Below are 13,584 nucleotides of genomic sequence, written 5' to 3' on the forward strand. Positions count from 1 at the left end.
GGAGGGGCATGTGGACAGCACACCGCTTCCCGACCGTATGTCAGATTCCGAGACTGGAGCCGCTACTTCTCTGTCAAGTAGCTCTTCAGTTTTCCCCACAAGGGCTGAATACACCCCGCTTGCCTACAGCACTCGGCAGACCGGATGGTCACCCATTCAAGTGCTAGCCCAACCCGACAGTTCTTAACTTCGGTGATCTGACGGGAACTGGTGTGACCACTGCGGCAAGGCCGTTGGCCACTACTCTGAAGACTGCGTTGCGACTACTTGAATGGAACGTGTACGCCGCCAACACTTTATTCGCCGCCTTCAACTGGCTCTTCAGCGGTACCTGCTGTCATCTACACAACAAAATAGCAGTATCATTCAATGCAAAAGACACACAAAAGCACAATATTCAAATTTCGGCATAAGAAATGCTTCAGCTAAACCTCGCAAAGTAAACTTCGTTCAGTGAACGCTGCCTGGAGCTATTGGCCCCACGCTCTGATGAAAGATGTCCCCACATATCAAGCTCTTGAGCAGCTACGAAAGGCATCCATCGCTAAGAAAAACCAGGAGATTACTAAACACAATTCTACCTCCGTGCACGGAAACGCACTTCCTGTTCTTGCATTCTTTCCGCGCGCGCGCGTGTGTGTGTGTGTGTGTGTGTGTGTGTGTGTGTGTGTGTGTGTGTGTGTGTGTGTTTAAGGATCACCAACTCTCAAGTCAAGTGAAGACGTTAAAACACCAAATCCGCACTATAGTCCGCAGCTCGTGGTCTAGGAGCTAGCGTTGCTGCCTCTGGAACACAGGGCCCCAAGTTCTATTCCCGGCCGGTTTGGGAATTTTCTCTATCCGAGGACTGGGTGTTTGTGTTGTCCTCATCATTTCATCATCATCAGCATCATCATCATTTGTGAGATTGTGTAGACTGGATTGTGAAAAGAAAATGAACTGTGTAAAAATTGGGACTTCGTACGGGCGCTGATGACCGCGCAGTTGAGCGTCCCACAAACCAATCATCATCATCATCATCATCCTCACTATAGGGCCTGTGACGCTCAGTCCTATGAGAGTTGTCAAGCGAACCCTGATTGATTTCGTGAGCTCCTAACAGCTCCATGTAAACTGTTTCAATATTTATGCCCTTAGACGATCAGAATGATTACCCGCGTGAAGGTACAGTAGTTGCATTTGCCGATTCTCGCTCACATTAATACACTAAACGACAAAATACTGCTTCCCGCCAGGGCTTTTTCAACTGTTGCTAGCAACCGTCGGCCATCCAAGGAAAACGACTAACCTTTAAGCTGCAACCCATTTAGGAAGATTGTGGAAAAAGTAAATGTAAAATCTGTATCGCAAGCCTGTGACCAGGCTATTGGCGTGACTCTAGCTGGAGCAGAGTCCTTTTTTCGTACACCGTTACCGCCTTCTACGGGAAAGACCCCTGGTATTCGTTTGATGGGAGGCTGCGTGGACCTGAGGCCGTCCTGGAGGGACTGGAACGATGCCACATGTGGTAAGTGACGCACGAAGATCCTTGCCTGGCGGGAGAGCAATATCCCGATCCTTTCTTTCTTTCTTTCTTTCTTTTTAGCTCTTCCTAATTTACCCACTGAACTACCAAGCAACAAAATAGACAAAACAGTAATATATTCTCAAATCTAATTTGTTACATGATCAGACACATCCTTACGATAAGGCCAATCTGTAATCCATGAACTACTACGGAATGGGTGGTAGTGTGGCGGGGGATGTGGAGCGAATAGATTGAATAAAACAGAACTACGGACATCTCTGGTATTGTGTTCCTTCTCCCTGTTCTCTCCTCCACGCTTTACATGCTCTCATTTTAAGATCACCTAACCGAGCGAGGTGGCGCAATGATTAGAACAGTGGACTCGCATTCGGGAGGACGATGGTTCAAACCCGTCTCCGGCCATCCTCATTTGGTTTTCCGTGATTTCCCTAAGTCGTTTCAGGCAAATGCCGGGGAAGGTTCCTTTGAAAGGGCACGACCGATTGCCTTCCCATCCTTCTCTAATCCGAACTTCTGCTCCGTTTCTAATGACCTTGTTGTCAAAAATGGTTCAAATGGCTCTGAGCACTATGGGACTCAACTGCTGAGGTCATTAGTCCCCTAGAACTTAGAACTAGTTAAACCTAACTAACCTAAGGACATCACAAACATCCATGCCCGAGGCAGGATTCGAACCTGCGACCGTAGCGGTCTCGCGGTTCCAGACTGTAGCGCCTTTAACCGCACGGCCACTTCGGCCGGCTAACCTTGTTGTCCACGGGACGTTAAACACTGATCTCTCTCATAAGATCACCGATGTATTCGGCTGTATGAGAATATGATTCAATCAGTTCTAGTGTAATTGATACCTGACAAAACCACACGTCGTGAAGATACTGCAGCGCTAAAATTAAGAAACTATACGTAGACTGGACAAAAATTTGTTCTGTGTACATATTTTATGCTGTATAGCATCACGACAGCGGAAATCGCGATGAATCGTTAGCCATCTTTATGGCGTATCTGGTCAACTGTAGGCGGGGGGGGGGGGGGGCGGGAGTAGTAAGTGAATATATTTCATGGGCTCGACGGCTGCCTTTACCGTGTAATGGTTATCACTGCTTGTTGTTCATGCGGAGGTCTCGAGCTCGATTACCAGTGTGGACCGGGGATTTTTCTGTATGCGCGCGCAGTCGTCCCCAGTTTTGTGTATGCTTTTTGTGTGTTCTGATTCTTTCATTCAGTCTGTAATGTGCTGCATTATGTCTGCTTTTATGACATAATAAAACAACATTGCGACATATTCAGTGCTTGAGCTGCCAAATATTTGGTTGTTTCTAGAGGTGTTCTTGTTAACCTAACTAACGTATAGTGCCCTGAACAAATGGCAAAGAGAATTAGGCCTCGTAATGTGTCACTTGGATGCGCTGATTTCACCCTTTTCAACAAATTCGGTAGTGTACTTAAACGCAAGATCAGCCATGCTGTAAGCAGTGTAGCTGAACCACGAGAGGTGTCGTTTTACGCTGTACCAAATGAACTGCGCTTTTATGGTGTCATTGTGTTCTCTTACTGATACTGGTGACAAGTCGGTAGCAAATAAGTCGCATAAAGTGGCGTTTAAAAAAATTGAAAAAAAGGGAAAAAATAAGAACATTGTCGTTGGATCTATCTGCTGTTGGTAACGTGTAGACTTCTTACAGGAGGTGGTTTTTTTTTTGTAGAGGCTGTTCGGCGAAGATCGGAATGTCATCGTCTGAAATCTTGGCGGACTATAATAGTGAAAGAGACTTCCTCTGTTTCAATTTGTAACCTCTATTAGAAGAAAGAATACATAAGAGGAAATTTGAGCCCTTGGGATGAGAGCATATGAAGGAGCTACAGTCTGACACAACGATAAATGTGGTCAAAATTAATTTCAAAATTCACCGATACTGTGAAGCGATGCAATGGACTGGCTACTGCATGCGAGGGGTGAATACAAGCTCTTTTGCTGTCCCAAGCGCTTGACGCTGTGCTTGTACAGCAGTATTAACAAGGCCCTCTAAATAAACATTAGCTGCCCGTGAACAGTTTCATCGCTCCACCGTTATGCAGTCGGCATTGGGAGCGTTGTGTATAACGCGTTTAATTACCAATGGGTACAAGTGCATGGCGCCCGACCGGAAGCTCCGTTGTAATACTGCGAGACTATTGCCGCAATAATCTTCATTTTGATTTCGCGCGGACGCAAGACTGGTCCAGCTGGTTCGATGTACAGAACAAGGCTGATTGTTTCCTCTGATTACGACCACAATTTCAGAGTGCTAAGTGAAGCTTGTTATTAGCTTTTCAACACCGTAGGCGATTTGAAATGGGTCTTACAAGAGAGACAGGAATTATAGGGAACTTTTAAAGTGTAATGTAATTTTGTCTCGGTAGTTCACTGTATGTGAACGGAACCCTGCGTTCACATACATCTCGGTTTTATAAAACATCGTGTTCCGGTGGATACGTTTATCGAGAAGTGATAGAAGGGGGCCTACCTGCGCTCACTGTGCAACGACACCGGCGTGCTGGAGCTCCTGACGAATGGCTTCCCAATAATTTGTTCAAATTGCTTTATGGCTACAGCTTTAGGATAACAACACTTTGTGTCAAAAATTTAACCCGGCAAGAATGCACATAGCCGTACCTTGTTACTATCCGATAGCCAATTCTTGTTTGCTTCCACAAGTTCCATGTTACACAGTTTGGAAATGAAATGTACAGACTTCTCTAGGGGAAGAAACTAACAGAAAGTGCTGAGCGTGACAGTCAAGTCCATCATCCCCGTATTCGCCAGTGAGAGTTGGGCACAATGCTGGAACCCTGCGTTACTGTCCTGCCCAAAAAACAGTTTGTGGCAAAGGGGGGGGGGGCTGTCTGCCACTTTATACTGATCAGCAAATGATGTTTTCTTGTAAATAGTTGATGAATTCTTGTGCAGTGCAATGTTGTGTTGCATTAGAGTTGTTACGATTGCTGATGTAGCTGAAGGCCAGCGAGATTATGAAATACGATTCCTACACACATCGTACTGCATTGGAATAGCTACAATGGGGCCCGAACTGGAACATCCTCATCCCAGGCACAAGTCACCATCATCGATAGTCCCTCAAGCCTTTAGTCCCTCAAGCCTTTACTGCAGAACGGGGGGGGGTGGGGGGGACGACGACGACGACGACGACGACTAGGGAACTACGGAGATCTTTTGTGATTAAAACACTTTCCGCTGATCAAAAAAAGTACTCTTATCGCTGCTGCTACTGCAGTTGCTACGAGAATACAGTAAATGAGTTTACATTCACCAACAATATTCGGACAGGCTAGTTGCAGGTCATCTAATTAAATTAATACCGAAACATCGATAGTCACCTCAGTGGTAACACCCGTAATATTGCGAAATTTGTTCCATGTATCAAATTATTCGGCGAATGATAGTGCGCAGGGGGCGGGTGTTCTTTTAGTATGAGTTATTACACCATGGGTCGGTTAGTGCGAGACTACTAATCCAAAGGTTCAGGTTCAACACTCAGTCGGCTGTAGGATTTCTATGTGCCACTTACTGCTCATTTCTCCACTTTCTACATGTGCAGAGTGCACAGTTGTGCCGGGTTCAGACTCCACGTTAAACTGTATGTGTGGCCTTACCCCTCCACCCCCTACACACACACACACACACACACACACACACACACACACACACACACACACACACACCACCCCTCTATAACTGACAGAGTTTAAATGTCGAGTGAAGAAGAGGTGTACCACCTCCAAGAGTTCCATGCCTAATAAGACAGTGTGGTGTTGTAAGCAGTCTTCATGTTCACAACCGTTTTTTCTTAGATCTCAGATTTTTGTGTTACCGTAATGCAAAAGAACTGTCATCATGATGGAAAAAGAGCCACTGAATTTTTTTTTCCTTGTGTGACACTGCGTACTTTCCTTAACGACATTTCGACAGCAAAATGAGTAGTATTCTGATACTGCAGATGTTAATTTTATCTTACCATTCTTAATGATTAACACTGCCTGTTTTGTAACGACTCATTCGGGTAGAAACTGTAAACAGGCCGTTTGCAATCTTTCGATATGCACGTCCACCTCCAGAGTTAGACGCTGCTAGAGAGGCATTGCGCATTCCGGGGAGATTTACTGTTGAAATTCGAAAAGCGTGCTTTCCACGAAGAGTGAGGTATTTATTACTCCCTTCCGCATGCTGCTTGCGGAATGACCACGACGACGAGATAATCAGAGGAATTTGAGCACAAGCATACGCTTAAACATCACCATGTGCGAAACGACCAGGAAACACGAGCGGTGGTAGTGACTCCAGAAATATCTTCCACTGCACACCGTTAGGTTGTTTGCAGGGTTTCATTGTTATCCCATTTGCCAGCTTTCGAACTGCTGCAGTCTTAAAACCACACTGTGCGCAAAGGAACTTTCTTTTTGCTGTCGACGCTTGGTATGCGATGCTAGTGAAAATAGCGGAACGTGGATGGAGTTTATTGGAAATATGCACAGGAAAATTAAATATTTTTTCCTTTCTTGCATGCCGTAGAGTCCACGATAGCGAGATGTGCACTGTAAAAGTTCTCACTCTACGCGAGTGGGTACCACAGTGTGTAGGTGGCCGATGTTTTACTCACGGTGCGTCTAAATTGCTTGCGAGAGTATAAGTAAAATAAACGACACCTTCTGTGAAATGTCTTTTTGGACATCGACTTCTTAGACATTGCTAGGTGACCAGCTCATTGGAGTCAATTTCTTCACGCCATATTCGTTATCTCCGTCCTTGGCATCATATACTTTTTGGTTTGTTCGTTATCTCCAACCTCCTATGTCTCTGACGAGTCTGACGAGTCTGATGAATCTCATGGCCCATTTATCGTAACTTCGAATTTTTTTTTTATTTACCGGCTTCCTAGCTGTCTTCTTATTGTGTAATTTAAAAAAAATACGTGTATATCTATTTTCCGCGTGTCGGCGGAGGATGGTTTTTGAACCTTTATCATTTCCATCCTTGCCTATTGCATTCGCAAAGAACAACTACTGTTGATGTACCTTCACACGGGCTGTAATTTCTTTATTTTTCTCATCTTGATTACCTCGCGAGACCTATTTGGCGGGAGGCAGCATGTCTTCTGATTCTTCTTGGAATTTAAACCCTCGGAATTCCAACAGTAACCGACTCTGTGGTAAACGTCGTCTCTCGTATCATTCCCGTCATTGGAGTTTCATAAGGATCTCTGTAATATTTTCGCGCTTTCTAAACAATCGCGTGGCGAAACGAGCCGCTCTTCGTTCTACCTTCTGTATATCTTCTATTAATACAACCTGATGACGGTCCCAGACTGGCAAAAATTGGTCGAATGAGTGTTTTCTCTAAAACTACCATTTGTAATTTTGTTGAAGTTGCCATGAGAAATATCTTTTGCTTGCGATGACTAGTTTCGGACACGATGAACAGTATCAAAACATCGCCTTCATCGCATGTATTGAATCATAATAGAATCAGTACTTTCGAAATAGACACAGTCGGCAATCACGAACAACATGTATAAAATCATCTACAACATATTATCAGTACTAATTATCACGGTCCCACCATAGCCACTACTTTGCTGGGCGACCTACATTTTCTCAACATTTTTCCTTAGAATGTCTGCCCAGCACGTGGTTTTCCTACCACCAGTATTCATCTGTAAAGGACTTTGTATTTTACCGTTGTTCCTGTGTCAGAATTTTTTATCGGCAATAACTTAATCAAAGAAAAATCGACCTCTTAGTCTATTAGTACACAATACCTTACATTTATTTTTGTTCTAAGTCATGGTATGGATCATATGCAGGTCTTACTGCATTAATTGGGCGATTTATGCTGATGTAGATTTGTATCTATGTTCGGCATGACAGGGCTTCGATTCCTACAAGAAGATCACACGGCAATCGGATTTTTCAAACTTTTTACCTTTATATTACCAGACCTTCACAACTGCGAGCAAAATATCAGTTTCCCTAAGCAGTACGTTGCAACTCTACACCGAGCGAGGTGGCGCAGTGGCTAGCACACTGGACTCGCATACGGGAGGACGACCGTTCAAACCCCGGTCCAGCCATCCATGATTAAGTTTCCCTGATTTCCTTAAATTGGTCCAGGCAGACACCGTCATGCTTCCTTTGAAATAACACGGCCGATTTCCGTCCCATCATGACACAATCCGAGCTTGTGCTCCATCTCCAGTGACCTCGATGTCGACGGGACGTTAAACCCGATCTTCCTTCCGTTGCATCTCCCAAAAATTCACGCGAAAAGTTTTCTAAATGTGCTTAACACCCTAAAGTACTGTCGACGATTCGACAGACAGTATGGCACTGTGGTAGAACGCTTGCCTGTCATGTGGGGGGCCTGGGTTCTGTTCTCCGCGGACGCCAATTTTTAGGTGTATCTTCTACGAGAATTTCGTGAAGTGTAAAATACGTAAATATGGATGAAAAAATTAGTATCGCGTAGCGCTCGAGCGTGGAAATAGCTCATTTTAGTGTTGTTACGCTCATTATGTTTTTTTTTCCGCTCACTTTGAAGACCTAGGTCATTTAAATATAAAATTCATCAAATTTATGCTAAGTAACACACATTTGTTAATTTTATAAAAAAATAGTTGTCTTCTTATTTATAATTTCATGTGGCACCAAAAATTGAGTTTTCAATGCACATATAAATTCTTACTTACATCTACAGGCATGCTCCGCAAGCGACTCTACGGTGCGTGACGGAGGGTAACCTACACCACTGCTAGTCATTTTCTTTCCTGTTTCACCTGCAAATAGAGCCTCTGCATGATCCCTAATTTCTCGAATCTTAGCTTCGTGGTCTTTATGCGAAATGCATGTTGGCGACAGTCGAATCGTACGGCAGTCAGCTTCAGATGCCGGTTCTCTAAATTTTATCAGTCATGTTTCTCGAAAAGACCGTTGGCTTCACTCCCGGGGATTTTAGTTCCCGAAGCACTTTCGTAGCAGTTGCCTATTGTTCAAACCTACCAGTAACAAGTCCAGCAGCCCGCTTCAGAATTACTTCCATGTCTTCCTACAATCCGACCTTGTGCAGGTGCCTGAACTCGAGCAGTACTCAAGAATAGGTCGCACTAGCGTCCTATATGTGGTCCTTTACAGATGAACCACGCTTTTTCAAAATTCGCCCAATAATCCGAAGACGACCATTCGCCTTCCCTACTGCAGTCCCTACATGCCCGTTCCATTTCGTAACGGTTTCCAGCATTGCGCCCTAATATTTAAACTACGCGACTGTGTCAAGCAGGTCACGACTAATGCTGTACCTGTACGTTACGGGTATGTTTGTGCTACTTATCCCCATTACCTTACGTTTTTCTACTTTACGAGCCAGCTGCCATTCATTACACCAAACAGAAATTGTGTCTAGGTCATTCGTGTCAACCTACAGTCACGTATCTTCGACACCTTCCTGTGCACCACAGCATCATCATCAGCGAACAACCGCATACTGCTGCCCACACCGTCTGAAGACCATTTATGTATACAGAAAATAGCAACGATCCTATCACACTTCCCTGGGGCACTCCTGATGTTATCCCTGTCTCCGATGATCAGTCGCCGCCGAGGAAAACGTGCCGAGTTCTCTTAGTTATGAAGTCTCCGAGCCACTCACGTCTGGGAAACTATTTCATATGCTCAGACCTTCGTTAACAGTCCTTAATGGGGCACCGTGTCAAATGCTTTCCGGAAAGAATTTATAAAAGATTTTTATACTGCTTGTTCGATTTGAAAATATTAAAAAAAAAAAAAAAGGTTCAAATGGCTCTGAGCACTATGGGACTTAACTTCTGAGGTCATCAGTCGCCTAGAACTTAGAACTACTTAAACCTAACTAACCTAAGGACATCACACACATCCATGCCCGAGGCAGGATTCGAACCTGCGACCGTAGCGGTCGTGCGGTTCCAGACTGTAGCGCCTAGAACCGCTCGGCCACCCCGGCCGACGAAAATATTAAAAATTAAACTTTTTGCATCTTCTGTGTATTTGACGGAAATGCACGTTGAACCATCACCTATGTTTAAAAATGTGCCACAGCCAGGAATCGACCTGAGGCATCTACATGGTAGGTGAACATTCTGCCACAAAACCACACTGGCTGTCGAAACATCGACCTTTATATAGCGTATCAAAGGCACTCGAAAAACTTTAAAGTCGATTTTATCGAGAATTTTCGAGAATCACATCGAACTACCTTGGAGGATTGATATGTGACAAAGGACACTGTTCTGACCATGACTTAAACTTGCAACGTACCGAGGACATCGCACAGGTGCCGCTTATGGTCAATTGCTACAGCGCAACGTGCAGGGTTGACTGGCGGCTGCAATGACGTTTTAGCATGTATTAATCACGGTGTTTCATATTTTTGTCCAACCACTATACCTAGCCTTACTACTAGAACTCATATAAATTTAATCTTATGAGCATAAATAGGCGTACAAATCGTATTAACACACGACCGGCGATCACTCTCTGGAATCAGCCTTCAAGTACCTAAGAATTTCTGTCCGTACGATTTAAGGTACGACCACCGTACAAATCCAGCCGTGTGCAACGGAGACAGTATACGTACAAGGAACAGTTGTACCCAACGGGTATATCAGTACGGTGCGCTTCTCACCAGTTTTCGAGAAAACGAGACCTAGAGTTTTACGAATCTTTCGAATCCTACCAGGCGTGGAACAGTGGCATTAGCGCAACCGGCTGAGGCACCAGACAGGGAGTCCGCCCGTACGCCGTTTGAGCTTTTTTTTTTTGTCTTATATTATTCCACCAAATACTCCCGTGGTGACTCTTCAGTCGCCGATGGCGTTCGTGGTTGATTTCTCGAAAGTGCTTCAGAAGCATATCACAGTAGAGTAGCACTTGATACATCTGAGTATATGTCACAGTCGTGCGAAATTCGAGCACAATGGGTGACACGTTGGGTGCATGCTTTCCTTTTCAAATTTTCAGCAAGAATCCAGAAGAAGTGCAGTTAAACGCACGAAAGAGGTCACTAGTAAAACACTCATTCCACCAGTTTTTAAGTAGGCCTGCTGCTAATCATTCTGAACTCTTTATCACGATAGTTGAAGCAAAAAGAGTTTGAAAGAAGAGCCGCATGATTCGTCGCGGGTTTGTTTACTCGATAAGAGAGTGTCACGGAAATACTCAACGAAATGCACTGGGGATCGTAACAAGAGAGGTCATGCACATAGCGGAGAGCCTGTCTCGAAATTGCGAATGCCCACGTTCAAAATGAGTCACAAAATACACTAACAAACATCTCGCGAAATAATCACGGTATGAAAAAAAAATGATTCAAATGACTCTGAGCACTATGGAACTTAACATCGAAGGTTATCAGTTGCCTAGAACTTAGAACTACTTAAACCTAACTAACCTAAGGATATCACATCGAACTACCTTGGAGGATTGATATGTGAATGCTGAACTTCACGTGCCATAAATAATTACAAAATTGCCCTGTGGTCAGCGTATTTTGCAATCATACGCATGAAATACATTTGCGGGTTCGGGCTACTTGGCAAATACAGTAGCAAGCGCATGTGAAGTGAAAATGGTGCGCCTAGTCGGGATACATGCGTTATGGTCCTTCTTGCTGCCTACCACTGCGGTATCCGTGTGACCTTCAGAAGGGCGTCCACTGACCGCTCCACGTGAGAAATGTGTGTACGCTCACAGTTCCTCCGCAGTGGGCACCGCCAGCCATATACTGCTCCCCCGTCTCTGTAATTAGTGTCAGCGTCGAACGGCTAGGCGCTAGTATACGAAGTGCTCTCCAGGTAATGGTTCTCCAGACTAGCAATCATTCTGAGGTAACGCAAGACCAATCGCATACGACGCAACATGAGAGCACAGGCACTTGTCTGCCGTGTTCGGAACACGTTTTAACGACACTTTCTGTAGTTCCTGGTGCGGTCGTCTTCACGTATTGCTCCTTACATTTCTATACCGAACGACCCGAAGGTCTACAGTGCTTAATACGGTGTAAGATGTTCTATGTACGTAACCAGGCCAAAGATACGATATTCTTGTTGTTGTTGTTTAGTAAGATATGAATTATTGCGCGGCAGAATACAATTACCTGAATTTACACAGTACATCCTCCAAGCCATAAATTCGTTCTCACAAATGCCTCAAAGTGATATGAAACTTGGATAGCCGCGTGGTCTAGGGCGCCTTGTCACGGTTCGCGCGGCTCCCTCCGTCGGAGGTTCGAGTCTTCCCCTCAGGCGTGGGTGTGTGTTTTGTCCTTAGTGTAAGATAGTTTAAGTTAGACTGAAAAGTGTGTAAGCTTAGGGACCGATGGCCTCAACAATTTGGTCCCATAAGATCTTTTAAAAATGTCCAGTTTCCAAAACTTGGTAGTCAAGGGTAAGAAAATTTACTTGAGACTATCTGTGGAAAATTTACTTGAGACTATCTGTGGCAAATAATGCAGCACAGCCTAACGCAAACAGTCTCATATTAGGGAATCCAGCATCAGTTTTCCGTCCCACATTGCTTTGATGTTTTCACAAGTATAATCCAATTACAATTTAGACTACTTTAACAACAACGCATCCTCGAAACTTTTCCACTCGACCTTTACAACGGGATAACCTTGCCAGTCATCTAAACAGAAATTACACCTCCATTCGTAAGCTTCGTCCATTGTGCTTACAAACGGCGGCAGTCAACTGTAAATTGGCAAGCGTTCCAGATTCTTTTTGATAAAGAACATAGAATTTTTCTTGTCGGAACTCAAAATATTTATTTGTTTGAATTGATGATGAATTTTCAGTTGACTGTTATACTAAACAATGTTATCTTCAGTTCCAGTAGCAGCGTTTACAGCTGTAACCGGTTTCGACTTAATCGTCTAAACCTATCGTAGCTGTAAAAATTCACGGTTGGGACGGAAAATAGAATTATCTCAAATCAGTTACGTGCATTACTGTGAAAAATAATACAAATTTGCATTTCCAATTGCACATTATATCATATTACAGTGTCGGAAGTACGGGGAGAACATTTACACTGTTAGCTACCGCTTGAATTAGCAAATACTAATGTTAACAGTATACGACCACAGATCGAAATAACCTCGGAAAATGCTTGTTGCAACTAGCTTTTCAGACCCCCTGCATTACAAAAAAAAAAAAAAAAAAAAAAAAAAAAAAAAAAAAAAAAATTATACCTTTCCTAGAACTTATTTTACCGTTCACCTTCAAAGTAGTTCCCTTGGCAACGAATACACAGATTTTAAAGGTATACTGAAATTATTTCTGTATTAGTTTTGAAAGTTCGTAGTCTGGAGGTTAAATTGTGAATTAATGTTAGGCAACGACCAGCTTATTGGGGAAGCAGACTCAATCCTCCGTAGTCAAAAAACCAAATCGTAGTAATACAACACGAGGGAGTGCAGTGCTCGTTGCTGTCAGAGAATAACAAATCAAATGCAGTTGTATAGATACAAATGTCTTAGAACATCGTGATAAAACTATTCATCGACCGCCTGACCAGGGGTTACATACGCTGTATGAGCAGCCCCTTACATTATATATATAATCAACACTGACTTCATGGTCCTCTTGTTTTTATCTACCTCTACAACCGTACTCCGCAAGCAATCTTACGTTGCATTTGGCTGTCACTTCCACTCTTTCCTGTTTAGTCGCGAATGATTTGTGGGAAGAACGATGGTTGGTAAGCCTCTGCGCGATCTCGAATTTTACCTTCATCCGTCTTTTCGCGAGATATGCATAGGCAAAGGCAGTGGCAGTATATTAGTTGATTCCTCTAGGAATTTACGTTCTTGGAACTTCAACAGTAAATCACGCTGTGATGCAGAACACCCGACTTTGAGCGTCTGTCACATGAGTTCGCTAAGCACCTTCGTGACCATTTCGCGCATACCAAGTGGCCGTGGTGAAGAAGTGTTTCATTGCACCGATTGCCGTCTGGTATCCTTGATAGACATA

General features: G+C 43.9%; 1 protein-coding gene and 1 pseudogene across 4 annotated transcripts in view; one reads left to right on the top strand and one right to left on the bottom strand.

The window, feature by feature from the left end:
- LOC126466217 (disco-interacting protein 2) overlaps nucleotides 1-13,584 on the top strand; it is a 648,438-nt gene that overhangs the window by 61,486 nt on the left and 573,368 nt on the right. The window lies entirely within an intron of this gene.
- Nucleotides 121-238, bottom strand: LOC126425169 (5S ribosomal RNA; annotated as a pseudogene).

This window comes from Schistocerca serialis, chromosome 1, assembly GCF_023864345.2.
Source record: "Schistocerca serialis cubense isolate TAMUIC-IGC-003099 chromosome 1, iqSchSeri2.2, whole genome shotgun sequence".
Classification (NCBI taxonomy): Eukaryota; Metazoa; Arthropoda; class Insecta; order Orthoptera; family Acrididae; genus Schistocerca; species Schistocerca serialis.